The sequence below is a fragment of the Megascapheus bottae genome, chromosome 28 (assembly GCF_031878675.1).
Source record: "Megascapheus bottae isolate mThoBot1 chromosome 28, mThoBot2.hap1, whole genome shotgun sequence".
Classification (NCBI taxonomy): Eukaryota; Metazoa; Chordata; class Mammalia; order Rodentia; family Geomyidae; genus Megascapheus; species Megascapheus bottae.
Genome location: NC_143536.1, coordinates 2,833,894 through 2,861,849, shown reverse-complemented (window position 1 = coordinate 2,861,849; position 27,956 = coordinate 2,833,894). Strand labels below are relative to the sequence as shown.

Below are 27,956 nucleotides of genomic sequence, written 5' to 3'. Positions count from 1 at the left end.
CTCCCCCCCTTTTTTTTTACTAAGCCTTTCTGAGGTTCCTTGTGGTTTCCATTCTGCTACAGGCATCTCTGCTCCCACAGATATGGGTGTTAATAGTTTGCTTCACTGCACTTTGGAGAACTCTGGGGCAGAAGAGGGGGTTGTGGTGAATCCTCAGATCGTCAGTGCTCTCGTCCTGGCTTAAACTTCCCAGGAACTTTGTTCTTTTTAAACTTGGGGACAAAAGGAGTGTGTGTGGTGAACTCCTCACTGGCAGGGAGAGCCAGGATGCGGTCAGCAGCCGTGTCCTCCTCCAGGGAACCAATGTGGGAGGCGCCACACACAGGCTTGTGGCATCCTGGGGTGACACAGCCCCTTTTTGCTCAACAGGAGAATTCAGTGAAAGTTGTTACAACCACACAAGTTCTTACTTGTTGGGCCACGTCTTTTGATTGTTGGCATGTTTACACATTTGCTAAGCCAATTTTTTCTTCCTAACATACATTTTTCTCTACTACAGGGCGAAAAAAGGACTCAAATTCCCAGTCGGCTACATGGTTTTTCCCTGTGTAATATGTCCTTGAAGTCCGGTAAGATGTGATGTGATCCTGGTTGGGGTTGAAGGCAGGTACAAGGCTGAGGTCTCATGTTCTGTCACCATCAGGGAAATGTGGTTCTGGGGAGGTATTCTGGGACCGCCTGCATGAAGCCTGAAACCCTCAGATGAATCTTCCATTGAGGAGGTGGCAAATGCCACTAGACTCAGTAAACTCACTGTATACCTGGCACCACATAGGCTGGGTGCTAAACAAATATAATCCTTGGAACTGAACAAAAGTGTCTGGGTGAACCTTGCTGCAGCTCTGTAGGAACAGCGGGCTCCTGTGTACACATTGTTCCATTCTGCATGCCAATTTGTAAACTAATCCCACATCAGTGGACTTGGCTGAGAATTGCATGTTCCTGGACCGCTCTGAGGGCAGCTCGGGCCATGGGATCCTCTGTTTAATCCCCAGCAGAAGCTCACAGTGTAGAGAACTGCAACTCCCCTGATATGTTAATCAAACACACACACACACACACACACACACACACACACACACACACACACACACACACACACGTTAGATATGAGTAAAAGCAGGGAGGAAAACAGAGAAGGCAGCAAGAGTGGTGCCTTTTGGCAGTGTTCACACCCGGGCCCTGCTGGTTTATCTCCCTAGGGTATTTCTGTGGCACTAACCTCCCTCTGGGTCCTAGCTCACTGCCTGGCCCTGAGCTGTCCTGATCCTCTGAGAGCCCTATCTGGTGATTATAGCAATGGTGTTGGGTCACAGCTGTGGTTTCAGGGAAAGGGCAAGCAGACAACTTACGTGTGTAACATGGCTTTGGTGTACTAGTCTGGGGAGGACTTAACACTTAGCCAACTTTTAGGCAGTACTGGCAGGGAGCAGAGGTGATGTAAGCATATCACCTTCTCTGTTTAGAGCTGCTTCACAGCTCTGTGCTGGGCTTTCACAAAGTCCTTACCTGAGCAGGCCATGTGCTCACCAGGCCAGCTCACTTGGAGGCTGCGCTCATGGTATGGGTCAGTTTTTCTGCCAGGAATTCCTGCCAAGTCCAGGAGGTTAAGATTGTATATTTTTCCCCTGATAGACCACAGATAGAAAACAGATGACCTGCCTGGCACTCGTCCTCCTGGGTGGACAAAGAAGGGTTCCTCTGCCCTGAGGGATGCTAGATCCAGCCTGCTTCCCTTTGTTTTCACCAGACCAAGGGCCATTTTAACTTTGAGATCTGGACCTCCTGAATTAAGTGCAACCTACTAACAAGAACTTATCTGGGCTAACAATGTCCCATTCTGAAGCTCTACACTCATCTGAGCTGAGAACAGCTGGGGAGGCTAGGGAAGAAAAGTAAGAGAAAGCATCTGCCGGTCCTGAATCATGAACCATGGAGAAGCAGGCAAGGCGCGTACAGGGTATGCTTGCCCCATGGAGGCAGGGGCAGGACTAGAGCCCCATGGTGATGAGTTGAGAGGTGACCTCCCACCTCTGGGCAGTGACCCACACCAGGCTTGGCAATCATGTGTTCAATTAGCAAAAAAGCAGAATGCTTTGCCCAGGGAGCTAGATGTGTGCGGAATTTTCTGCATGTCACACAGGTAGCACTGAATATTTCAGCAGCATCCAAGAACCAAATACATCGAAAGTTCTGCAGTGAAGACGTGAGTATAGAATACATAAAAGCCATAAATAGCTTCACTTGCACTATAAATAACTTCACCTCAGCTGAAGCAGGACTTTGCTGCCAAGTGAGCTATGACAACGAGCTTGGTTTTCAGAGCATGCTGGATTTTGGAACCGAGTGTAAGGAATTGTGGGTGTGCATGTCAATGTTCTCACCACATGTCGTGAGCCAACTGCACATCGGTTCTGCTTCATCCCACAACCCACAAGGTTCACATCACGGTTATGTGCGCCTCATTCTTAAAACTCACCAGGCTCTCTGACCTCGGAGGTCACAGTCTAAGGACACACACAAAACCAAATGCACAAACGGCAATACCTATAAATACATTCAGATCACGGATGGAATCTGGCGGCACCCAGGTGCCGCAGAACCCCGGTGCCGCAGACCCCTGCTCCAGCTGATCTCTGCCGTCTCACACTGGCAGGAGCCAGAGTCAGGACCAACCCTAGGGCTCCTGGGTGTGCACACACAGCCACACACATGTGGGGTCTGCGTCCCAGCAGGGACTGACCTGGAGCGGTACTTCTTCACCAGTGAAGTCTAGTCTGCACACAGCAAGCCTTGGCAGGGAGGGGTGTGTGGAGGGAATGAGGGTGCTGTCATGGCTTGGTACATCGCTGATGTAGGGAAATGCCTACTGATCATTCTGGAAAGCTACTTAATTGAATATTACTTTTAAAGAAATCAGGGGCTCAAACGGGTGGCCTCTTCACCCAAGAAAGGCTCTCCCATGTCCTAGGAGCTCTCTACCAAGGTGGGACTTCATGTGCTTCTGTCCTACACCGAAACGTCCCCTGCCCGAATGCCAGTAGAACCTGCTGAAGCTCCTCCGAGAGGCCAGGCTCAAGATCTGTAGCAAAGAACTGGGAGCACAGCAGCCTTCTCCCAGGGGAGGACATGAAGGGAGTGACAGAACATAAGTGACAGAGTTAGCATGGGGGTTCTAGTCATCTACCCCTCATTTGGTCTTAAGTTCTTTGTTTATCAAAGTAGATCTGATATCATGCGCATCTTCTAGGGTAGGGACTGGGGGAAATAAGAGACCACTGTGAAGGTAAAGCATGAAGCAGACAACACCCAGGAAATGACAACAGTGCCATGATGATGACTGTGATGGGGGCAGCCCTGTCTACAGACAATTCCCTTGACTTGTACTCTCACACTCAAATGGTCAACATTAGAGGAAATTGGTGGGAATGTAAACTAGTATAACCACTATGGAAATCAGTATAGAGGTGTGGGGAGAGGAGAATAAAGACTAAACTAAACATCCCTTGTGATTTCCCTACCACTATCGGGCATATATTGGAAGGAATACACATTAATATACCAGAAGGTAACCTGCATTCCTATAGTTACTCAGTACTGTTCACAAGAGCCAAACACTGGAACCAGCTGAAATGCCCAACAATAGGTGAACGGTCAAGGAAGATGTGAGTTGGTGTGGTATGGTGAGTTTGTTTGAGTGTATGTGTGTGATATGGAATATTACACAACCATAAAGAAAAACAAAATTATATCCATTGCAGGAAAATGAGTGTAATGGAAGAATACCATACTGAACAAGATAGGACAAGTTCAAAAAGCAAAATCTATCTTCATTTATATGTGGAAGCTAGACCTAAAAGATATACATATTCATGGACATGTACATTCACAGACAATTATATGTGTGTGTATGGATATATATATATATATATATTTACCTATCTATATCCATACCCATGCACCCACATGGAGATAATGGATAAACACAGAACAGAATCTAACCAAGGTACTACTTAGGGGGAGAAAGGGAAGGGGGAAGGAAAAAGATAGAGGGTGAATAGTTTTGAATTACATTGCAACAACATATGAAAACAGCACAAAGACCCTCAATAAAAGCTGTTAACAGGGGATGGGGTGGAAGGAATAAAAGCTGGCTCTACTGGGGGGAATTCCAGCTAACAAAAGAGGATGAATACTGTTGAAGTTGACTGTAAATATGAAAACAGAACAATGAAATCTCTTGAAATTGGGGAAGGGAGAAGGAGAAGGGAGAGTGGGTAAAGGGGTGAGATGTGAAAATAGTACAGTGAAATTCCCTCCTGTATAACTAATGTAAGCTAAGCAGAAATTAGAAGGAAACACTCAGGTATATTACTATTCATCTCTGCCTCTTCACCAACCTTCCCAGCACTGTAGGACCTTCACCTTACTGCCTCCCTCACCCTTATGGCCATGCTGTAAGCAGGTACACATGAGAAAAACAGTGATGGGAACTTGGTCAAGGGCATTGAGCAGGTCAGTTGAGAGAGGATAAGAATATAGGATTCTGGGCCAGCTAGTGGTAGAGTGCTTGCCTAGCATGCATGAAGACCTGGATTTGATTCTTTAGAACCACATGCATAAAAAAAGCTGAAGTGGTGCTGTGGGCTTTAAGAAAGCCCAATGACAGTGCTCAGGCCCTGAGTTCAAGCCCCAGGACTAGTAAAAAAAAAAATAGCTGGGCGTGGTGGTTCACACCTGTAATCCTAGCTACTCAGGAAGCTGAGATTTGAGGATCCCAGTTCAAAGCCAGCCTAGGCACTAAGGACCCTGAGCTCTTTTCTCCAATTAATCACTAGAAAACCAGACGTGGCATGGTGGCTCAAGGGGTAGGGTAGTAGCCTTGAGCTGAAGAGCTCAGGGACGATACCCAGGCCCAGGGGTAGGGCAGTAGCCTTTAACTGAAGAGCTCAAGGACAGTGTCCAGGTCCAGAGTTCAAGCCCCACGACCGACCCCCTCCAAAAAAAAAACAAACCACAAACCAACAAGAATATAGGATCCAGCAACCTGAAGCCAGTGACCACTTGGACAACCCAGGGCAAGGTATGTGGAGAGGCATTAGCACCTGGCCTGGGGGAGGCATGGGGCAGAGAGTATTAAGGGGAGAGCAAGAAGAAGAGGGGGTGGCCTTGGTGCAGGGAACTGAGTCATCTTCTCTCTGGTCTAAGCCCATCACACCCAGTCTGGCTCCTCTGTGTTTGGCAGGGAGCCGGGGGCTATTCTGGGAAGCTCTGCACACAGCCTGCCACTTCCCTGCCAGGCTGACTGGGTCAAAAACAAAAGCAGCCCCACAACAGCCCTGTGTCAACAGGGTGGGAGGTGAGGAGGTGCTGATCAGTCCCAAACAGAGCAGCAGGAATGGGGGACAACTGGGGAAGGTAAACACAATCGCCCCCAACCTTGCAAAAAAAAAAAAAAAGCATAGTAGGGAAAACAAAAAACAAAACTAAGTTTGACACTACAAGATACAGAAGGAAAAACTAAGTTCAAATGTAAGCTTTGTCTTGAATAAGTCATGAACTGCTGAGGGCCTCAGTTTACTCATCTGTAGTAATTAATAGTACCTCTTCACAGGGCTGGGCTCATTACCCCTGCTTGGCAGCCACAGGGGACGTGACCATAGGGTAATGAGTGCCTGCTGTCTACCTGGGTCACCATAAAGAGGGTCAACATGGATATCAGAGACTTCCTGTAGTTGCATGTGGGAAGGGCTTCACCAAGCATCAGGATTTGTCATTAACTGATGGGGACATGAGCCCTTCGAGGGGCAGAGACTCCCCTAAGGTCGATGGCAGACTCATCAGAGCTGGGTCTGATCCCATCCAGTCCATCCCAGAACATGGAGTCCAGTGGAGACTAACAGTACTCTCACTGCTGAGAGGCAAAGGTGGGCCTCGTCCCAGACACACACAGGTGAAGGCTTCCACGCTGCTCAACAGTGCCCCTCGGGTGACCTGACCAATGAGGCTGGAACCCCAGGAGACAGCTGAGGTTGAGGGTGTACTTAGCCAACGCTGGACAAGGCAGCTCCTATTTCAAGACAGAGAGGAGGGTCTGATGTGGTGCAGAGGACACAGCTGTGACCAAAACAGTTGGGGACAATGCAGGAAAGAGGACCTGCTGCTGCCACCCTGGAGACAGGACAATCACAGGCACTCACTCTGCCTAGTCCACAAACTCATAAGCAGGCCAAAACTTAAGGCAAGCCCGGAAGAGGCTCAGGGTCTGAGGCTGGCTATGCTACCAACTGTCTTGGGGCCTGAGAAGAAGGGACTCAAATCTCGCCCCTGCTCAGCCTGCTGACAGCTCCACACTTCCCTGGACAGGGCTCTCACCACCTACTAGGCAGTGTTTAAAGTCCTTATGCTCTGCAGTACGCCCCTCTGGGACTCAACTCAGGATTTGGCTGGCTCTTCAGAGACACTCCATTCAGCCTTTCTTGTCTAGGACACCCTGTTGCTGGTGTAGAGGGCGCGCTCTTCAGGAAGACTGTCCATCCCCACCTCCCTGGCAATTTGTCCTAAATGGTGATGGGTGTAAGGCAGCAAAAAAAGCTCCAGCTCTGTTTCTGAGACCACCTGCCAGGCCACTGCTCCCAGTCCAGCAGAGCAGGTTGACCCTCTGTCCCAAATCATAACTACCCAGACCCTCAGAACATTAACTTACTTGGAAATGGGGTCTTTGTAGATGGAAGGATCTTGAGATGAATTCATATTGGATCTAGAATGGGATCAAAATCAATCACTAATGTTCTTATAAGAGGACGCAGAAGCACAGAGGACAAGGCCTGAGAGGATGGACACAGGGATTAATGCAGCCGTCGTCAAGGATGTCCAGCTGCCACTGGGAGCTGGAGGGTGAAGAGGATCTTCCCTCAAACCGTTGGCGAGAGATCAGAGCTGCAGAAACCGGACTTCACACTTCCGGCTTTCAGAACAGTGAGAGATCAGAGCTGCAGAAACCGGACTTCACACTTCCGGCTTTCAGAACAGCGAGAGATCAGACCTGCAGAAACTGGACTTCACACTTCCGGCTTTCAGAACAGCGAGAGATCAGACCTGCAGAAACAGGACTTCACACTTCCGGCTTTCAGAACAGCGAGAGATCAGAGCTGCAGAAACCGGACTTCACACTTCCGGCTTTCAGAACAGCGAGAGATCAGAGCTGCAGAAACTGGACTTCACACTTCCGGCTTTCAGAACAGCGAGAGATCAGAGCTGCAGAAACCGGACTTCACACTTCCGGCTTTCAGAACAGCGAGAGATCAGACCTGCAGAAACAGGACTTCACACTTCCGGCTTTCAGAACAGCGAGAGATCAGACCTGCAGAAACTGGACTTCACACTTCCGGCTTTCAGAACAGTTAGAGATCAGAGCTGCAGAAACAGGACTTCACACTTCCGGCTTTCAGAACAGCGAGAGATCAGACCTGCAGAAACCGGGACTTCACACTTCCGGCTTTCAGAACAGCGAGAGATCAGAGCTGCAGAAACCGGACTTCACACTTCCGGCTTTCAGAACAGCGAGAGATCAGACCTGCAGAAACAGGACTTCACACTTCCGGCAGACCTGCAGAAACCGGGACTTCACACTTCCGGCTTTCAGAACAGCTAGAGATCAGACCTGCAGAAACTGGACTTCACACTTCCGGCTTTCAGAACAGCTAGAGATCAGACCTGCAGAAACAGGACTTCACACTTCCGGCTTTCAGAACAGCGAGAGATCAGACCTGCAGAAACTGGACTTCACACTTCCGGCTTTCAGAACAGCGAGAGATCAGAGCTGCAGAAACCGGACTTCACACTTCCGGCTTTCAGAACAGCGAGAGATCAGAGCTGCAGAAACCGGACTTCACACTTCCGGCTTTCAGAACAGCGAGAGATCAGAGCTGCAGAAACCGGGACTTCACACTTCCGGCTTTCAGAACAGCGAGAGATCAGAGCTGCAGAAACCGGACTTCACACTTCCGGCTTTCAGAACAGTGAGAGAATAGATTTTGACTGTTTAAGCCACCAGCTTGTGGGACTTTGTCATGACAGCCACATGAGTGTCATCCATGGTCTACTGTTCTGGGCACCCTGGGAGATGAGCTGGTGGCCTGGTGGTGACCCCAGTACTCATACAGGACTGAGATAGCCTGTTGCTAAGCAGTTACCAGGGCTGCAGCCCATTAGATCAGAGCACTTGAGAGCCAGTGTGAGAAGTCCGCCTGCACCCAGGCTATTCAGACACTTAAAAGAGAACTGGCCACTCAGCCTGTTAGCATACTGACTTCTTGCTACCCAGCCTCTCTGCTCTCCTCACTGCCCCACCTTGGCACCTAATAGGTCAGACCCCTAGGTCAGGCGAGCCTTACTCGGTCAGAAATCCTGGGCTTACCAGTCCTACACAAGAGGCCTTCAGTACTAACCTAGGGGAAAACAATGTTCAGCATGCCAGCAGCCCTTGGCTCAGTATTCCCTACCTGTCTCTAGATTCTACAGCTCCACTCACTTCCTACATGGAGCCAGAGTGAAAGATGGCCCTGCCCCAGCATAGCTTCCACATTGAGGATCTGGACTAGCGCCTGAATGCCACCAGGCTGCAGACAGCTTGCGTCAAGCAGTGGTCACAATGCTTAGGAAGCTGCCATCTCCTGGGCTTCAGTTTTCATCCACAGAGGAAGGGCTGGAGCTGACCCCATCCAGGGCACCCAGGTCTGTACACTGTCATCAGGGCCTCTGGCAGGGCAGCAGGAAAGGCTGTCCCCCTAGAGAGAAATGTGTCTTGGAGCACACGACAGGTTAGCCAGAGGGCAGTTTCATGCCCAGGCTGGGAGTAGGCACATTTCTGCAGCTGGCTACGACGGGATTCCCCCAGCTGGACAGGAAGCTCAGCCCAGGCCTCCTCAAAGAGGGGCTGATGTGTGGAGGCCGGGTGAATGTTGGGGTGGGGGTAGCTAGGCCTGAGCCTTCTGCATTACCTCAGGACCAGTGCCTCAGGCCAGGCTAGCTGGGGAGGAGGGTAAGGACCCTGAAGCAGCAAGCCCCTTGGTGCATCTGCCCAATCCACACGGAAGGGATGTTGGCAGCAGAGCTGCAGGTGACCTGGGCAAGTCTCCTGGCTTTCTGAATGTCAGTTTTCCTTTCTATCAAGTTTAACCTGAGACCCTAGCTGGGTAGAGTTGCCCCGGGAACAGACTATACTGTGATGGGGAGAGGGAGGGCACAGGACTGTGATAACGGGGAAAGGGCAGCTGTGTCCACCTTCACCCCAAGCTGAGGTTGCTTTCTGGGCCCAAGGGAGGCCCCCCGGCACTGTGGCCATGCCAACCCCAGCATGGGGCAGAGTGCTGACTCCTGGCACCTGCAATGGGGAACAGCCAGAGAAAGACCTGAGGGTTGATGAGTACTTTCTTCCTCTAGCAGGGATGGTCTAGGAGACTCTGCAGCCAAGGGGATAGTGGGTGCAGACAGCCTGGCCTGCCCCAGCCTTGGTACAGAGCAGCCATAGGGGTCGGCTTATGAACCAGTACCCTGTCCTGTGCCCGTTCTCTAAGCAGAATGAGGAGCAAGGGACAGTGGGGACTAATGCCTCTGTCCTGTGCAACAGAATTCTGTGGGTTCTATGGTTCATTCAGCCAGGACTCAAACCTAGGTCTGAGTGGCTGCTATGTTTCGTAGTTCCTACTACCCAGTCTCTGCCTCCAGCAGCCTTTTCCCAATCCTCTCCAGCCCAGGAAGCCAGTCCTGGAAAGGAGTTCAGCCATGCAATTAGCAGGGGCCCAGCAGGCAAATGAAATCAGGTGGCAAGAGTGTTTTAAAATTAACTGCTCCCTGCTCCCTGTCTGCACAGCCTTAACAAAGCCTGCTCACAGCCACAGGCTGCATTCGTGCTGTGCCCACGCCTACAAAGCTGTGAAGTGCTTTACAAGGGCATGGGGCGCCAGGCAGAGTAAGGACGCCAGCATGGAACAAAGCATGCTGCATATGTCAGCCCTTTTGTCCTTCCCAGGCTCTTGAGAGCGCCTGTCACTAACCCTGTGGTGCAAACAGCTCTGAGAGGCTGAGCGGGGAATCTCCAGGATCTTCTTGGCCAATTTTGAAGGCAGAGTAGGGACTGGGATGGGGTCTTTTTTTGGGTGTGGATCCAGAGACTTGAACTCAGGGACTGGGGGCAGGCCCTGAGCTTTTTTGCTCAAGGCTAGTGCTCTACCATGTGAGCCACAATTCCATTTCTAGCCTTTTTTTTCCCCCTGGTTTATTGGAGATAAGAGTCTCACAAGCTGTCCTGCCCATACTGGCTTTGAACCACCATCCTCAGATCTTAGTCTCCTGAGTAGCTAGGATTATAGGAACAAGCCACTGGCACTTGGCTAGGACAAAGTCTTTTGGCTTGCTTTCTCCCTTCCCTTCCCTTCAACTCTGCTTTGGGAAAGATGCTGGGAATGTGATGAAGAAAGTTCCTCTTTCTGTGATAATGAAGTGGGGAAAGCGAGGCACAAAGCAGGTAGGTAGCTGCTATAAAGAAGGAGAGTAAGTCAAGGCCAGAAAGCATCCCATTTCTTCCCTTTCCTAGACACCACCTTAGCCTTTTGCAGGAATCTTGGAGGACCCCAGATTCTTAGATCTGGATTTGGAGTTTGCTTTCGCTAGCTATCAAAATCCTGAGAACTTTTCCCAACATGGGAGCCAACCACTACATGCTGGACTCCAAAGAAACCAGAGCCCAGCTGTAGAAACCAGAATAAGATCCAACTTGCTCTTCCCTGGCACCCCATGGGGCGGAGGGTGTCAAACGGGAATCCAGAGCATAGCCCCGCTTAGAGAAAGCCCTGCCTTGGGATACTGGCTACTGCAGGGCCCACCCACAGCAGTGCCCCACCCCCACTTTCTCCACCTTCAGCCTCTATGAGGATGGAACTTGGACTTTATTCATTTGGCTTCTTGTAGGGTCTTTAAATTATGAACCCTCTTCTGCCACACAGTATTCTGTCCATGTTTGAGGAAAAGCTCTTAAATGCCTAAGGCTTTTAAAAAATGTTTTATTTTCATATCATCTCTAACTGATAGAAAAATTGCAAAACTAACATAAGGACTTTCCTATACTCTACCCAGAATGGCTAATTGTTTACCTTGTGTCTCCCTGTGTACGTTTCTGTGGTATATCATCTGTCCTGGTCCATCAGAGAGGAAATTACCATAATGTTGTCTACTACAGCTCTACCTCCTCTGCCCTTGCAGATACCCTCAGTCCATTTCTAAGTGCCTTCACACCTGTGTGCGGGACTCTTGACATGGTGTGCTTTTCCCATTCTAGAAAGCCCAAGTCCTCCACACACAACAACAAACACACGCACAGCATAGACTGTCTTCCTGATAACAGGAGAAGGTACAGGATTTGAACTCATAGCCTCCTACTTGCTTGACCTGCTTGTTTGAACCATGCTGCTAGTCCCTCTTTTCTTGCTTGTTATTTTGACGATGGAGTCTTGGGGACTTTTCTGTCCAGACTATCTCTGCATTGAGCACCTGTGGATCTCCTCCTGATTACAGGTGTAAGTGACTGCCAATCCAGATGCAAACAACTTTCAAAAGAAAGCAAGTCAAGCTGCTTATTTCTCACCTCTCCAGAGCTTGCTCTACTTTTCTTTTTTCTTTTCAGATGACTGGGATGAAGAAAGAGGAGCACAGGTAGAGTAAGTGCCACCTGCCTGGGCTCTCCTCCCAGGTGGGTTCCCTCCCCAGGGCAACACCAGATCTTGTATTCACCTAGAAGCTGTTATGCAGAATAGCTGCATAAATAACTGATCAATAGGGGCTGGGAATGTGGCTTAGTGGTAGAGTACTCGACTAGAATGCACAAAGCCCTGGGTTCAAGTCCTCAGTATCACATTAACAGAAAAAGCTGGAAGTGGTGCTGTGGCTGAAGTGATAGAGTGCTAGTCCCAGGACTGACACAGAAAAAAACCTCCCCCAAACAGATTAATAAACAAATAGAGCCAAGCTCTGTTTTTGCTTTCATAGTATAGGTTGCTCCAGCCCTGAGACTGGCTTGCTTGTATGTGAAATAAGGTCAGGGCAAACCAGTGAGATGCAGCAGAGGTGCTTGAGTAATGAGGTCCTAGGTGGGCCAAACCAGGGAAATGGACAAGTGATGTAGAGGAAATTCATACCCACTGGACATAAAGATACAGACACCACACACACCAACACATCCAAACCCTACATGAACACACATCACACATACACAAACACACATGTGTGCATACCACAAACTCTCCCTTACATACATACATGCCACCAACACCTCATACCTATGCACCCCACATATCACAATACACACCCGCACACTCCACACATATGCTCACATATCCTCTATATTAACACACATTCTATAACAAACACACCATCCACACATGCCCCCACAGCACACATGTGCAACCTCCTAATACACTACATACATCTGTAAATATCTCAGTCGCACACATTGCACACACGTACATGAGCTCACACTGATCTATTCAACCACACCTCATAACATACCATGTACATATATGTACCTAATTTAATATATTCCACATTCTCATATACATGTGCACACACATCACAGGGCACCTACTTACACTCCTGTACATACACACATTGCATACACTCTTACACACACATATGCGTGGCACATAGCACTTCCTCGTGTGTATCCACTCAGGCTGGCAATCAGCACACTCTAAGCCCTTTGGCAATGACCCTCCCTTAGGGCAGCAGACCCTTACACCAGACAGCACAGCACAGGGGAAGGAAAGAGGGAGAGCAGAAGAGGCAGGAAGCTGACTCAGGTGAAATACCTGCGTTGAGACAGAATGCATCAAGGGCCAACATGCTGGGAACAATTACCTGAGATCATGCTAGTAGCACAAGCAGACTGGCAACTGGTACATAGCAGAATGAAAAGAGGTACATGTGTGTGGTGTGTGCACATGTGCATGCACTGTGTGCAAGAGGACATGAACTGTGAGTGTACAAATGTGTCTGTATGCCTTGTGTGCGTGCGTGTTTGTACATGGGGTATATGCACATGTCTGTGGGACGGAAGAGATCACAGAGCCAAGGAGAGTCGAATGTTCATAACCTTATTCTTACTGCACAATTAAAGCCATTTGTATAACACTATCAAGTGTTTTTTTTGTTGTTGTTATTGTTTGGTGTGCTTGAACTCAGGGCCTGGGCATTGTCCCTGAGTTTCTTTGCTCAAAACTAACACTCTATCACTTGAGCCACAGCTCTACTTCTGGATTTTTGGGGTGATCAACTGGAGATAAGAGTATTCGTGTCTGGCTCTGAACCGTGACCCTCAGATTTTTGGCCTCCTGAGTAGATAGGATAACAGGCATGACCACTGGTGCTCCACTACCAAGACACTTTTAAAAAGTGGGGTAGTGGCGTGCTACATAGAGACAGCGACTCATCTTCCCAGACAGATGTTGTCCTGAGCCCCAGAATCTCTGAGCCAGGTCAGAGCCGCACACCTTGCCCTGCCCTCTGCACACTGGAGGCACAGGCCTTGACCTTAGAGCCTCTCAGTTCCAAGGTTTCTCTGAACTATAGGTTCCTGCCTGGCCTTTTCCTCCATCCCAGCGCTCCTGTCAAATTAAAGAAGAAAGACCCACTCAGCACCTGAAAGTCAGCCAGCGCAGGGATCATTCCACTTTTCCTGGAATGAGCTTTTCACATTGTTGCCTGCTGCAGCCCTTGACAGCCAGGGTTCCCACCTCTCTAAGCTGCTCTCACACCTCTGCAGCCTCGCCTGATGCTTTCAAGTAAGTCACTGCTATGCACTTGCAATTACACTTTGGAGCATCCACTAAGAAAGGCCCAGGAGGGCAAGGGCAAGTCCTTCCTGAATAAAAGCAGCCAGGGTGAGGGAAAGCAAACCGTGTCTTTCCTCCTGAGCTTCGTTTTGGCTGTCCCTTCTGGCTTTGCTGAGTGAACTTGCTCATGGATAACCTTGTATACAAATGAAAGAGCCCAGGCAGAGGAGTTCCTGCTGCACGGGTGACAGCAGCTGTGGCTCCAGACTGGCCTCCCACGAAGGCTGAGAGCAGAGATAAGACTGCTGCACTTAAGGGCTGGCCTGTATCATGTCACATCACATTTTCCATTCAAAGGCAAACAAAACCAGTCTCTCCACCCATCACACAAGTCGCAAACCCATCACAATTCACTGTCAGCCAACCAAAACCAGACGTGGATAATGCCATTAAGAAACCTGTACACCACCAGATGCCAGGAGGGGCTTAATAAGTCTCTAGCCTCAAGCAAGGGAAAGCAAGGCACAGATCCATCTGCAGACAGAATCCTTTTCTTCCTATCCAACAGGGTATCTCATGCCTAGAGGGAAGCACCAGGAATGTAGGGTCTATAGAGGTTCTGGGGCGGCTCTGAAGAAACAGGGTTGTGGGGGAGGGGGATAAGCACTCGGCCTCAGAACCACATGGGGAGTTGTGTTGTGGCTGCCTTCAAGGCTCTGGTTCTGTTATTAAAGCAATCTGTCAGCGAGAAGGCTGAAGCAAAAAATAGAACCCACTCAGGTAGCTGTGAGCCTGACTTTCTCAACACAGAAACTAAGCCCTGTGTTTACTATCCCCACCACCCTCAAGCCCATGGCACCTGGGGACACAGGTAACATACCCAAATGTCTCGACTGCTCTGTCATCAGCACTCCGAGCTGACAGAATGGAATATGGATTCCCTGATACCCACACCAAACTTTGAAGCCCTCCTGTGAGTCAGACAGGGCAACTTGGTGTGCGCTTTCTATTTAAGGATCAGACAGGGATTACGCTCCAAAACCATTCAAGCCCTGAGCTTCTAAGAACTGGGTGCTAAATCCGGTCTCTTCGCCCTCACTTTCCATCAGCACAGGAGAAGGTCTTGTTGACAGCCACAGCTTCATTTTTCCACCCCAGCTGCACAGGAAGCAGAGGTAATGGGGGTGGCCTGCCTCTGTGCTGGGCCACCAATGTCCTTGCGGAGCCACCCTGAATGCCAGTCAGGTAGGAAGAGGTGGAGAATGTTTGCCTTTGGACAGCGGTCTTAGAATCCTTGGTCCGATCGGACCATGCTGAGGGCTGTCCCAAACCCAGGGACGACTGGAAACTGACACAGGATACTCTGGCTGGCAGGACTGTTCTACCTGAGGGAGGCGCCAGCAGTGCAGGGCTGTGGCCCCTCTTGGGCAGGCAAGCCTCCCGCCCTAAGCTTCTTGGAGATCTTTGTGGAGGGACAAAACATTCTGTACCGAACGCCCATTTCCAGAGGAGAAAGGATTAGTCAGAGGAGCAGCCTGTAGCCAGAGCCCTGCCCGCTGGGGGGCATGTGTGTGCGTCTAAATCGCCTCCTCTCCTTAGTCCGACCACGCTCCGGGAAAGAAGACTATGCTCTAGAGCAATCACAGTGAAAAATGGAAGCGCAACACAAGCGAGCTCCCCGGCCCCGGAGGCAGGAGCCAAGCCACTCATGGACTCTCCGGAGGAGAAGCACAGGCACCCGAACTCTGCCCTGCCCGCTAAACCCAGGCAGACCAGGCCAGGCCTTTCCTTCCTCCTTCCCTGCCTCCCTCTCCCCATCTCTGCTACTCAGAGAGAAATACAAGCAGCCTGAGTGACCAGACGGAGCCTCTTTCACAAATAAACCCATCCTAAGGCTGAGACATGTTTCAGAAGGCGCAGAAAATTACCTTTCAGGAAGCCAATGTGAGGTAAGGGGAGAGGGGGAACAAAGTATCAGAGCCGGGAGCCACTCGCCGCAGGAGCCAGGCTGGGGCTCCTCCAGCAGCCCCATCCCTGAAGAGGTCTGTCCAGCTCCCCATGAGCCAGCCTCAGGGAGCCCTCGCTGGCCCACAGTGTTCGGGCCAGCTCATGCCTGGAGCCAGGAAGGCGTCAGTCCGTGGTCCTGGGCTAGATGGACAGAGGAGCCACAGTGGGCAAGGACAACAGAGGCAGGGAGGAAGGCAGGCCAGAGAGGAAGGGGTGGGGAGTGAAGCAGGAGGGCGGGAAGGAGGGAGAATTGATTCTCTCTCCTCCACTGGGACCACTGAGCTAAGTTGCCATGGAGAAAGGGGAGCCGCTGGCAGAGCTTAAGGAGGGTGGAGGAGCCATATGCCAGAGGGAAGGCGTCAGCGGAGAGCCAATCCCATAGTTCTGCTGCTGCAGCCTCCCCCAGCAGGCCTCTGGGCCTCGGGCATCAAGGTAGGAAGGGGCTGGGCCCGATGGTGGGCAAAATCAGTGGCCTTTGTCCACTGCCACCCAAGGAAAGGGAGGCCGCGCAAGGGGCTTCGTCCCTGCTTGGGGAGCTATGCTGCCCCTCGGCTGGAGGACAAGCTACGTCTCATACCTCCCTCCTCACGCTGCCTGTCAGGACCCAAGGTCAAGTCCCTGTGCCTAAGGAGACCCAGGACAGTCCCCACGCCTGGAGAAACACCCAGATCCTGGTCCTGGGAAGGTTGCTGGTCTACACCTGCCTCCCTGTTTCTAAAACCCTGAGTCACATTTCCCACCTACATACAGAAGGGCTTCCGTGGCCCAGAGCCCAGGCAGGAGACGAGGCTGCTGGGCACCGGCTGGAAGAAGAGCGTGCTTGTCCCCATGGACACCCTGCTGCACAAGCCATAACTGCAGGATGGGCCAGGGCCTCTGGCCTTCTGCACGGAGCTACAGGTTGGGGTTGGGGCAGAGCTGAGGTGGGTTGGAGACGCCATAGTTCCTCTTGGAGGTGACAGATAGGGCAAGTCTCTCATTTCCTTATTACCATACAATATTACCTGCTCTATGCCCTTGAGGCACTGTCATAGTTGGTGGATGGGGGGGCTACTGGGACTAAGGATGTGGACACTGAACTGCAGTCTGTAAATACATGGGCAGCACCCAGCACACTTGGGATAAAACCTGACCTCACCTCAGGACTACAGGTTGTTGCCCTGATAAGGGATTGCTTGAGGGCGCATGCTTGACCCTGTCTTTGAAGGCCACAGCCAAGGAAGCATTTTTTTTTCTTCCCTAGATGTTTTACTGTAGAGATGTCAAGCATATGGCAAAGTCGGGAAAATGTTATAAGGAACATCCTTATATTCTCTATCTGTATTCTACTGTTTCCTCTCACTTTTTTATTGTGGTAAAATACATAGAATTTACCATTTTAACCATTCTAAAGTATACATTTAATATCTTCATCATCTGGAAGAGATTCGTGCTATCTTCCTGTCTTCCCTTCCCTCTACTCCTGACAACCACTAATCTACCGTGCCCACAGACTAGACACTCCAGCCAAGTGGAATCAGTCGGCAAAAGGGGCCTTGGGCCTGGCTTCTTTCACTTCATGTCCTATGTTGGCACTTCATTCCTTTACATGGCGAGTAAATTCCATTGGCTAGACCACATTTAGGTATTCATTAGTGGGTTGTTTCCTCCTTTTGGCTCGTAAGTCTTCTTACTTTTTTTTTTTTGGTCATGGGACTTGAACTCGGGGGCTGGGCGTTGTCTCTGAGCTCTTCAGCTCAAGGCAACTGCCCTACCCCTGGGGCCACTGACACCATTTCCACTTCCTGTTTTCTAGTAGTTAACTGGAGATAAGAGCCTCATGGTCTTTTTGGAAGGCTCTGTCAGATCTCAGCCTCCTGAGTAGCTAGGATTACAGGCATGAGCCGCCACACACGGCTAGTCTTCTCACTTAACGTGAGTTTTTCAGATCCCAGGAAGTATCCTGGCCTAACCCCCCCTCACCGTCCAGAAACCCACTCAGGGCATGTGGTTTCCAAACCACAGGCCCTAAATTGAGTGTTCACCCATACTGTCTTGCTGTTAAGCCAAGTTCTTCACTGGATGGCCAACAAGTAAGACTCATTCTGGCCTCTGGTCCAAGGCAGAGCGATCAAGTGGCCTCAGCCTCCCCTGTCCCTCACGAGAGCAGACAAAGCCGGGTCCCAGCACTGTCTGGCAGCCCCTGGCCTGCATGACTAGTGAGTCACTCGCCTCTCTAGCTGCAGCATCTCCTTCTGTAAGTGGAGGCGATGGCCTCTGCTGACAATACCCACATGTGCACCATCCCTGCTGGCCGCTGTGACCACCACTGCCCCAGAGGCCTACAGAGTACCCAAAATATGACTTTACGTGAGGGCCAAGTGGAAACTTTCACTTTATTTCTCTTCAATTTACAATGAAAAGTAGTCACATGGGGCCAGTGGTGACTGTCCTGGATAGAGCAGTTCTATAGGAGAGGAGATGGCAAAAGTAGAAGGAGACATGACTCAGGCCAAGGCCCAGCTTCTAGGTCTTTACCTCCCTCCTTCTCCCTACTTACCCCAGGTGTCTGGGTGGTGGGACAGGCTTCCCTCTGCAGCCTCTAGAAAGCTAGAGGATGGATGGTTGGGCTCTCAGGGAACCAAACAGATGCCAGTTGGGGAGTGGGTTCCTCAGACTCCATAATAACAAGGGTTTCTGAGCCACAGTCCTTCCTCTCTGCCCTGTTCTAGAATTCTCCTGCTCCGGTCTCCCCCAGCAACTCCTGAGGTCATCCAGAATGTCGGGGCAGGAACTTCAGGACTGGACCTTCCCCATTGCCCCCCTGAGGTAGCAGAAACTCCTATGGGAATCAACAAAGATCTTTGGCTACGGGCTGGGCCCAGAGGCCCAGGGCTCTAGCACTCCTTTAACCTTATTTCTTCAGAGCACTAATTCCTACCTAACAGTACTTTTTTCCCCCCAGTCCCTGGGCTTGAGCTCAGGGCCTGAGCACTGTCCTTGGGCTTTTTCAAGGCTAGAGTTCTACCACTTGAGCCAAAGCACTACGTCTGGCTTTTCCTATATATGTGGTATAGAGGAATCAAACCTAGGTCTTCATGCGTTCTAGGCAAGCACTCTACCACTAGGCCCTTTTTTCTTGTTTTTTAAATGATGATAAAACACACACACAACCTTGGCCATCCTGATCCTTGTATATGAAGTACATTCACATTGTCATGCTGCTCTCACCACTGTCTCTATAAAGCAAACCAAACTAGCACCCATTAAAAGTTGACTCCTAGAACTGGGAATGTGGGCTCAAGTCCTCAATACCACATAAACAGAAAAAGCTGTAAGTGATACTGTGGCTCAAGTGGGTGGAGTGCTAGCCTTGAACCAAAGAAGCTCAGGGATAGTGCCTAGGCTCTGAGTTCAAGCCCCAAGAATGGCAGAAAGAAGGAAGGAAGGAAGGAAGGAAGGAAGGAAGGAAGGAAGGAAGGAAGGAAGGAAGGAAAGAAAGAAAGAAAGAAAGAAAGAAAGAGAAAATATAAGAAAGAAAGAAAGAAAGAAAAAGAAAATATAAGAAAGAAAGAAAGAAAGAGAAAGAAAATATAAGAAAGAAAAGAAAGAAAGAAAGAAAGAAAGAAAGAAAGGGAAAGAAAAGAAAAGAAAGAAAAAAAGTAAGATAGGTTGGCTCCTAAGTAAAAACAGAGCTGGAATTTCAGCCACCATACAAGAGAGGCACCTGCACAACCATGTTCATCACAGACTTACTCACAATAGCCAAGTATGGAACAAGCCAAAGGGGCCCAACAATTGATGATGAGATAAAGAAAATGTAGTGTAGGCATACAATGGAGTATTAGTCATCTACAAAGAAGAATGAAATGCTTGAACTCTGCCTGGGCACCGTCTCTGAGCTCTTCAGCTCAAGGCTACCACTAAAGGGTAATATCTGTAGAAGGTAGAAACCAGAGAATGGGAGGAGTAAGAAAAAAAGAGGATGATAGGTTTGAATATTATAGAATAGCAAATGTAATATATACATAATAAATAGTAAATACAATAATGGTGAAGATTATAGAAATAAATTACCTAGATATGTGAAAATAGCATAATAAAACCCACTAAGAACTCTTAAAGAAGGGAGAAGTGGAGAGTTAAGAAAAAGTAATCTAGGGGCCAGGAGTGTGGCCTAGTAGTAGAGTGCTCGCCTAGCATGCACGAAGGGTTTGATTCCTCATTACCACATACACAGAAGAAGCCAGAAGTGGAGAAGTGGCATTGTGGTTCAAGTGGCAAGTAGGTTCACTAGCTTTGAGCTAGCAAAAAGTGACCAAGGACATTGTTCAAGCGCTGAGGTCAAGCCCCAGGACTGTCAAAAAAAAAAAAAAAAAGAGAAAAAAGAAAAAGTAATTTAGAAGAGGCAAATTTGACAAAGGAATTATATGTGTGTATGTAAACATCAGAATGAAACTCCTTTGTACAATATATGCTAATAAAAAAAGAATAAAAAAAATTCCCTTCCTCTTTAGCTCCAGCCCTTGGGAACCATTGCCATTTCCAATCTCTACAGATTTGGCTCCACTAGTCTCTTCATAATATAACTGTGGTATTTAGAATCCTATAGTACCTGTCCTTCTATGTCTTGCTTCTCTCATTTAGCGTGTCTTACATCTTACATGTTGTAGCATCTTCTTTGTAAAAATGAACTAGAATAAAGGCTTGGTATAGGGTAGGATTTGGGGTGGTTGTGCTCACTATATATCCCCAGAGCCTGGAAGAGCAGCTGGCATCCAGCTGACATAGAAGTACTCTTCTGAATGAAGACTGGATGAATGAATAGGTAGATGAGTGCATGGAGAGATGGATGAATGGACATATAGATGAATGAAGGGGTGGATGAATGAATGAACAGATGAATGAATGAGTGAGCAGATGGAGGGGCGGATGGATAATCTGCAGAGCTTAGTATCTCATGGGTCTACACCTGGCCTAGAATTGTGTCCACTTCCCACGACTTTCATTATAGACCAACTACTGACTCCCCCCCCCCCACTTCCAGCTCAGCCTCTTACCATGAAGCCCAGGCCCATCACCCCTCAAGGAGATGAGTCTGTAGAACAGGACCCCTCACTCAGTGCAAGCTGCTTTGAGGCATTCCTATCAGATGTGACACATTGTAGAAGTTTTCTCGGCAAATGAGAGTGCCCAGCAACATGTCACAGTGTGCCTAGGAGTCTGGCAGAGTACAACCATCAGTGTAGCGTGTGGCAATAAAGAGACAGATGCCCACAACATGCAGATCCCACCGTGAAGCCAAAGGCCAGCCCAGAAGGGCAGCTGTCTAAGGGGACAATCAGAAGCCTGGGGCTACCCCACAGCCATGCTCTGGAGCTAGGCCCACAAACCTCTCACCTTCTCTACATCCTGTCTGGCTATTTATAGTCACCCCCTCTCTCTGAGATGTCCTTTATCTATTTTTTTTGCGATGGACCAACTTGATAAATGGAAGTCAGGTGGATCCCACCTTAGCATTCAGCAAACTGAAGGGTCAGCTGCATTAGACCAGCCCCTGCCTTCCACAGGGCCCCTGGCCAGGTCTGTGCTGTTCCAGGGGAGGTGGCATCTGTGAACTGATTAGCCCCTTGGGATGCTGGAAGTGGTGACCTCACAAGGGCCCAGGTTGCCCCAGAGCCCCTCTGCCCCAGGAAGAACAAACAAATTGGGACAGTGGAAAAACAGCTGTACCTTTAAATTATCTGCACGCTGAAGCTGTTTGTATGGCTAGTTATTTTTAGGGTGAACCCAATTGCCTCTTCTTGGAACCGGATAAAGCCCCGGAGGCACGTAGTCTCTTGTCCCAGATGGGGTCCTGCTCCTGTTTCCCTGGGAATGAGCGTTTGCGTGTGGCTCTCCCCACCCATGCACTCAGCCAGAGTGGGCAGCTTGGTGGAGACTGTGATGATCTGCTGCTGACACTTCTTCCCACACCTGAGCCCAAAGAGCCCCTCTGGTCGCTAGCAGGGAAAGGGAAGAGGTGGTACCTGCTGCCCCACCAGTGCCCACGCCCCAAGCCCCATCCCCTGAGAATGTCTGGCTGACTTACTTCCAGCACAAGCAGCAATTAGAGTAGATTTTCTCTTCCACTCCTTCTTCCCAAAACAGGAATAAATCAGTGCTACCAATTTCCCAGCTAATGATTTCCTCCATTAAATTAAAAAGAAGAAGAAAATGTTTTTTTAAATGGATTACCAGCCTGTGCTTTCAGAAACCACATGACTTGTCAACTCCTCTCAAGTCTGGATACATGAAAGCCCCTCAATTAATTTTTAATAAGTAAAACAATCAGCCCTGTCCCTCTCACTGCCAGAGTTGGCTTTGGGAGGCAGCCTCGCCAAGGCCCAAGATCCATTTCACAAACGAAGAAAATACAACGGAGAGATGTGGAGCGCCTAGGCAACGGGCCTTGTGACTTGTGCTGTGGGGTGGAGGTGAACGCCAAGTGCACCTGTCTGGGAAAACATGAGCAGCCGAGCCTGGGGGCCAGCAGTGTGAGGTATTGCTACCTGCCAGCATGCAGATGGTAGGACTTGGGTTTCTCCTCTCCTGTGTCCTGCAGCACCCGGTGACACAATTACTGACATCTCATTTGCTTAAAAATGTCCACCTCTGGCCGGGAGTTTGGCCTTGTGGTGGAATGCTTGCCTAGCATGCACGAAGACCCGGGTTCAATTCCTTGGTACCATACATACAGAAAAAGCCAGAAGTGGTGTTGTGGCTCAAGTAGTAGACTAGAGCTCTAGCCTTGAGAAAGCCTAAGGACATGGCTCAGGCCCTAAGTTCATGCACCAGGACTAACAAAAAAAAAAAAAAATATCCACCTCCAATCACACAGATGAACCCCAAAACATGATGCTCATTGGAAATAGACACAAAAAGTCTCGCATCCCATGAATTGAGTCCTGTGAATTGGCCAGCACAGGCAGATCCACAGAGAGGTCCACGGAGCCCAGGAGAGAGGGCAGGGGAAGAGGAGGGAACAGAAGGCACACAGTCTGTTCTGGGACTGGTCGGGGTGATGTGGCACAGTACTATGGATGAACTTAATGCCACTGACTTCCACCCTTGCAAATGGCCAGCATGCTAAGTTTGCCGTGTTATTTATATTTTCCCATGATTTAAGAAATACAAAAACAAAACAGGAAAAGAAAATAGAGTTATAGGCCAGGAGTTTGGCCTAGTGGTAGAGAGCTTGCCTAGCATGCACGAAGACCCGGGTTTGATTCCTTGGTACCACATACATAGAAAAAAGCCAGAGTGATGCTGAGGCTCAAGTGGTAGAGCTCTAGCCTTGAGAAAGGCCAAGGACAGTGCTCAGGCCCTGAGCTCAAGCCCAGGACTGGCAAAAAAAAAAAAAAAAGAAAAAGAAAATAGAGTTCTACTTTACAAATACTATCTAAGACACAGAAATGGCTGGTTACTGTAGAGTCACTGTGGCAAGACCGACTGCAACCTGCTTGTTCTAGGCAGGCTTCCTCCGACAGTGCAGTTCAGGAATCCCTTAAGAGCAAGACTTAAGCCAGTGCGGTGGCTCACGTCTGTAACACTAGTTACTCAGGAGGCTGAGATCTGAACATCACGGTTCAAAGCCAGTCTGGGCACTGAGGATCAGGAGACTCTTATCTCCAATTAACCACAAGAAAATGGGAAGTGGTGCTGTGGCTCAAGGGGTGGGGCAGTAGCTTTGAGCTGAAGAGCTCAGGGATAACGCCCAGGCACAGAGTACAAGTCCTAAGACTGACACCGCAAAAAAAAAAAAAAAGAGCAAGATTCCTCATGTTAGCTAGCATCACAGAAGTCCAAATTCCCTGGCCTCTAATGACCTGAGGCCTGCCAGATGCCAAAGGCCAGGCAAGGCTTTGAGGACCTAAGGGGCCATCCCCTCTAGAAGGTACCTTTGTTCTTGCTATGCTCTTTCCATGGAGTGGACTGCTGCAGCTACATAACTTGCTTTTCTTGCTTACTTCTGTTTTCACTTTGCGCTCCTTCCTGATCATTTACAGTCAGAAAAATTCAAGGGGGCTGGGAATGTGGCTTAATGGTAGAGTGCTTACCTAGCATGCATCAAGCCCTGAGTTCAATTTCTTAGTTCCATGTAAACAGAGTCCTAGCCTTGGGCAAAAAGAAATTCAGGGACAGTGCCCAGACCCTGAGCTCAAGCCCCCAGGAGTGAAGAAAGAAAGAAAGAAAGAAAGAAAGAAAGAAAGAAAGAAAGAAAGAGAGAAAGGGAGGGAGGGATGAAGGGGGGGGAGGGATGAAGGGGGGGAGAGAGAGAGAGAGAGAGAGAGAGAGAGAGAGAGAGAGAGAGAGAGAGAGAGAGAGAGGGAGAGAGAGAGAGAGAGGAGGGAGGGAGGGAGGGAGGGAGGGAGGGAGGGAGGGAGGGAGGGAGGGAGGGAGAGGGAGAGGGAGAGGAAGAGAGAGAAAAAGAGAGAAAGTCAAGAAAGGTTACTGAGGCCAGGAAGAGGAGCCATGAGCAGGAACAGGAAGCCAAGAGCTCGGCATGGGTGTGAAGAGCCAGCCCTCGTGTGTTCTACCTTTTAGCAGCTAGAGTTCTTTCATCTCTCAGACTCCATTCTTTCCTCTACAAAATGAAGGTGGAAATAATATGTTCCTCTTGGGCCTTTTTCAAGGATTCCGTGAGATGACACACATACAGTGTTTAGCATATGCCCAAAACATGGTCACGTCCATAAATGGTAACAACAAAAGGATTACGATTATAATCTCCAAAACATGAGGAATATTCTTCCTAAGAGGATCAGGGCAGCTCAAAGCAGGCTGCCCCAGGACACCAATCCCCCAGGGCTGGCTGGGGGGCAGGGGAAGGTCGGGCATAACAACCACACCTCACAGCATTTGTCATTCCATCCCTTTGTCTGCTATGCTCATGAGCACACCGAAGAGCAGAGAGGTTAGCTCACTTGCCCCCAGATCACCCCAGACCAGGGCCCTGACCACCAGTGAAACTTCCATAGGAAGTTTTAGGGGAAACCAGGAGGAAAAGGAAGTGGGGAGGGAAGCACAGGAAGGATCCTCGGGCAGGCAAAGGCAGATTGCAGGCCCTGCCACAGCTCTGACACAAGGCCTGGAGACGCCAGGGAAAGTGCCCAGGACAGGATGGCTGAGCCCCCGTCAGGCCAAGAGTTTTTCAGATTTCTTCCCACTAGGCTGTCTGCTTTGGTCAACACCCAAATGTGCAATGAACTGCAGAGGGCTCGGTGAGAGAGGGACCAGACACCTTCACTTACGGGTCATTCCCCTGCTCCTCAGAACCTGGAGACACCAGAGGCCCCACTCTTCTAAGGGCTGGACATAGGAGGCCCCAATCAGGCAAGGAATTTCAGCTGTTTTCAATTCAATCTGAAGATGCTACAGCACCATCCAAGCAAGCTCTAGAAATACCTGCACAATCCCTAGCTGATGACTCAGGCCACTGCCATACAGAACTGCTCAGTGGGCTGAAATGAGTTTGGTAAATGCAGGCACGTGGGAAAGGATGCCACCCCACCTCACAGACCTCGGTGATGCTCTCGTCTTGAGGCTAAGCCCAAAGTCTTCACCATGACCACCAGCTCCCTAAGACTGGGCGCTGACTTCCACCCCACTGCCTCCAGTGGCCTTTCCTAAGACCTGCCCCTGCCACACTGCCCCCCAACTTGCATCTTGGGCCTTGGCCCTACTGTCTCCTTTCCCAGATGCATCTCTGACTAAATAGAGAGAGGTCTCTTTCTGGTTATCCTACCTAAGTCCACCGAAACCTCTCCACTTCCCTTGCTTCCTTTTCTTCCGGGCACTTACACCACGGTAGAGTACGCACAGCACACATGCAACAGCATACAAGCACATGTTTTTAGCAGTACTGAGGATTGAACTTAGCCTCATACTTCCTAGGGAGGCACTCTATCACCCTGCCCCATCTCCAGCTGCTTTTGTGCATTGAGGTAGAGTTTCCCTTTATGCTGGGCTGGCTTAGGCTGAGATGGTCCTACTTGTGCTTGTCCACGTCATGGGGGATGACAAACGTGCACCACTGCACCCAGCCACATGCTTCCCCTGCCACCCCACTCCCCCAGCAGGGATGGCAGGTACTTGCTCCCACACCTAGCCACCGAGTGAGCTGGAGACTTACAAGCTGTTATGTCTAGTCTGGCCTCAAACCTTGATCCTCTGATCTCTCCCTCCCCCAGAGCACCAGGTCCAGAGAGCTGGACAGTGATTCCAGTACAACTCCAGGATATTGGGGAAGGGGGGACGGGGGGAGTGGGAGCCATGTGTCTTCACAAACAGGCCCTAGAGCAGGATCTACAGCCTGAGAACTTGGGATTCCCCTGGGGAAACCATGTTGCGCCTCCTTTATGCTAATGCTGCCCCCTCCAGAAATACCTTTCTCTGCCTCACAGACCTGTGGTCTGAACCCTATGGCTTGTCCAACCCAGAGCATCACTCCAGTCCTAAAGCACACCATGAATGTTGGCCGCTATTGGCCTCACTTACTCCATAATAACCAAGGTGGGAACTCCTCCTAAAAGCACAACAGATATGCTAAAAGTGGCTAAGGAGATGAACTGTACGTACAAGGCCTAGAGGCAAGCACACATTGTGTACTTAAGAGCTTGCAGGCACTACTACTGAGAGCCTGCAGACCAAGGCCGGCAAGCTGCATGGACCTGACCTCACTAGGACAGCAGAGAGCAATGGAGTTAGTTTGGAGTTCCTACAAAGAGCCAGAAGATGGTGACCCAAAGAAATCATGCCTCCGGGAGCAGGGAAAGTGGCTTAGTGGTAAAGTATTCTATGCTAGGCATGCATGAGACTCTGGGTTCAATGCTCCAGTACCACATAAACAATAAATACAATTCAAAAAAAAAAAGAAAGAAAAAAGAAAAACAAAGAAAGAAATCATGTGTCCTCCCAAATGAAGGTGAGAGCAAGGCTTGAAACAGTCTCAGGTCTCACATTTCTAGATATTTACTTCCTCCTTTATGCAGGTCAAGACCAAGGCTCTTCTTTTATTGGTTGGGGACGGAACCCTGCAGTGAGGGCAAGGGGATCAAGGCCTAGTGCTTTAGGCACTATAGTCTCTAAGGTGGAGCCAAAGGAAGACAAGAAGAAAGGAGAACAGAATCCCTGAACATATACACACCATAAAAGGTCCAGAGACAGCCCTGCGTCATGCCCAACTATGGCTTCATGCCAGAAGTCTCATCAAATGAGTCCTTCCTCCACTCACCACCCACTCCAAGCAGTAGGGAAGCCCACGCTATAGGCTCAGCTCAGGCTATAGGCCGACAGCCAAGCAGCAAGGGAGCAGGTGGGGCCATCTGAGCTATGAATGTACAGACCACAGTCCTTGAGGGACCTGCAAGCCATGGAGACCTACTTACAGCTCGAGTCCGAGCTAACAAGTGAAAACCCTGGCATAGTGAGAAAATGAACTTTGCTCCGGGAACAGACTGACTTGGTGGCCTAGCAGAAAGAGGCTGATGGTGAGGGAGACCTGTATGGGTTATCCATGGTTGTATAAAAATCACCCCAAACAGGGCTTAAACAACAAACACTTGTTATGTCACTCTGTTTGTGGGCTAGGAAGTTGAAAGTGGGGCTGGCGTTCTGCTCAGTGTTCTCCTGGGGTCCTTATTTGGAGCTGTGCTCACCTGAAGGCTTGGTTGGGACTGAAGACATACTGTTGAGAAACTTACTCCACTCTGTTTCTCATCACCTTTCCAGACCTTTCCTGGGAACTGCCTGAATGTCCTCACAAGATGGTGGCTGGCCTCCAGTGCGAATGATCCACGGGGAAATGACAGCAAAAGCCACAGTCTTTAGAGTTGGGTCTTGGAAGTGACAACTTAGCATTTCCAAACAGTACAGGTTGGCCCTATTCAGCATGGATGAGGACAACACAGGGATGTGACCACAGGGACAGGAGAGTGGGGCTACAGTGGGGGACCTGACCCTTGACCTAGATAGACCCTCTCCTTTCACCCTCCGGGCAGCCTTGGAGGCAGGAATTTTATCTTATGTTACAGGCGGAAGCTCTGAGTGAGCAATTAATTGCCCCACATCCTGAGGGCAGTTATAGACCAGCTGCCACCCACT

At 49.7% G+C, this 27,956-nt stretch overlaps 1 protein-coding gene across 8 annotated transcripts in view; it reads right to left on the bottom strand.

Annotated features, from left to right (window-relative positions):
* Window positions 1-27,956, bottom strand: part of Pitpnm2 (phosphatidylinositol transfer protein membrane associated 2) — a 108,367-nt gene that overhangs the window by 36,672 nt on the left and 43,739 nt on the right. The window contains exon 1 of one of the 8 annotated variants that reach the window (XM_090319923.1): window positions 18,373-18,588. The exons of 6 other annotated variants lie outside the window; for them this stretch is intronic. The gene's annotated coding sequence lies outside the window, so the exon portion shown is untranslated. Of the gene's footprint in view, window positions 1-6,706; window positions 6,899-18,372; window positions 18,589-27,956 lie in introns of those variants that run through there. One more of the 8 variants, XM_090319924.1, reaches the window with a different exon arrangement.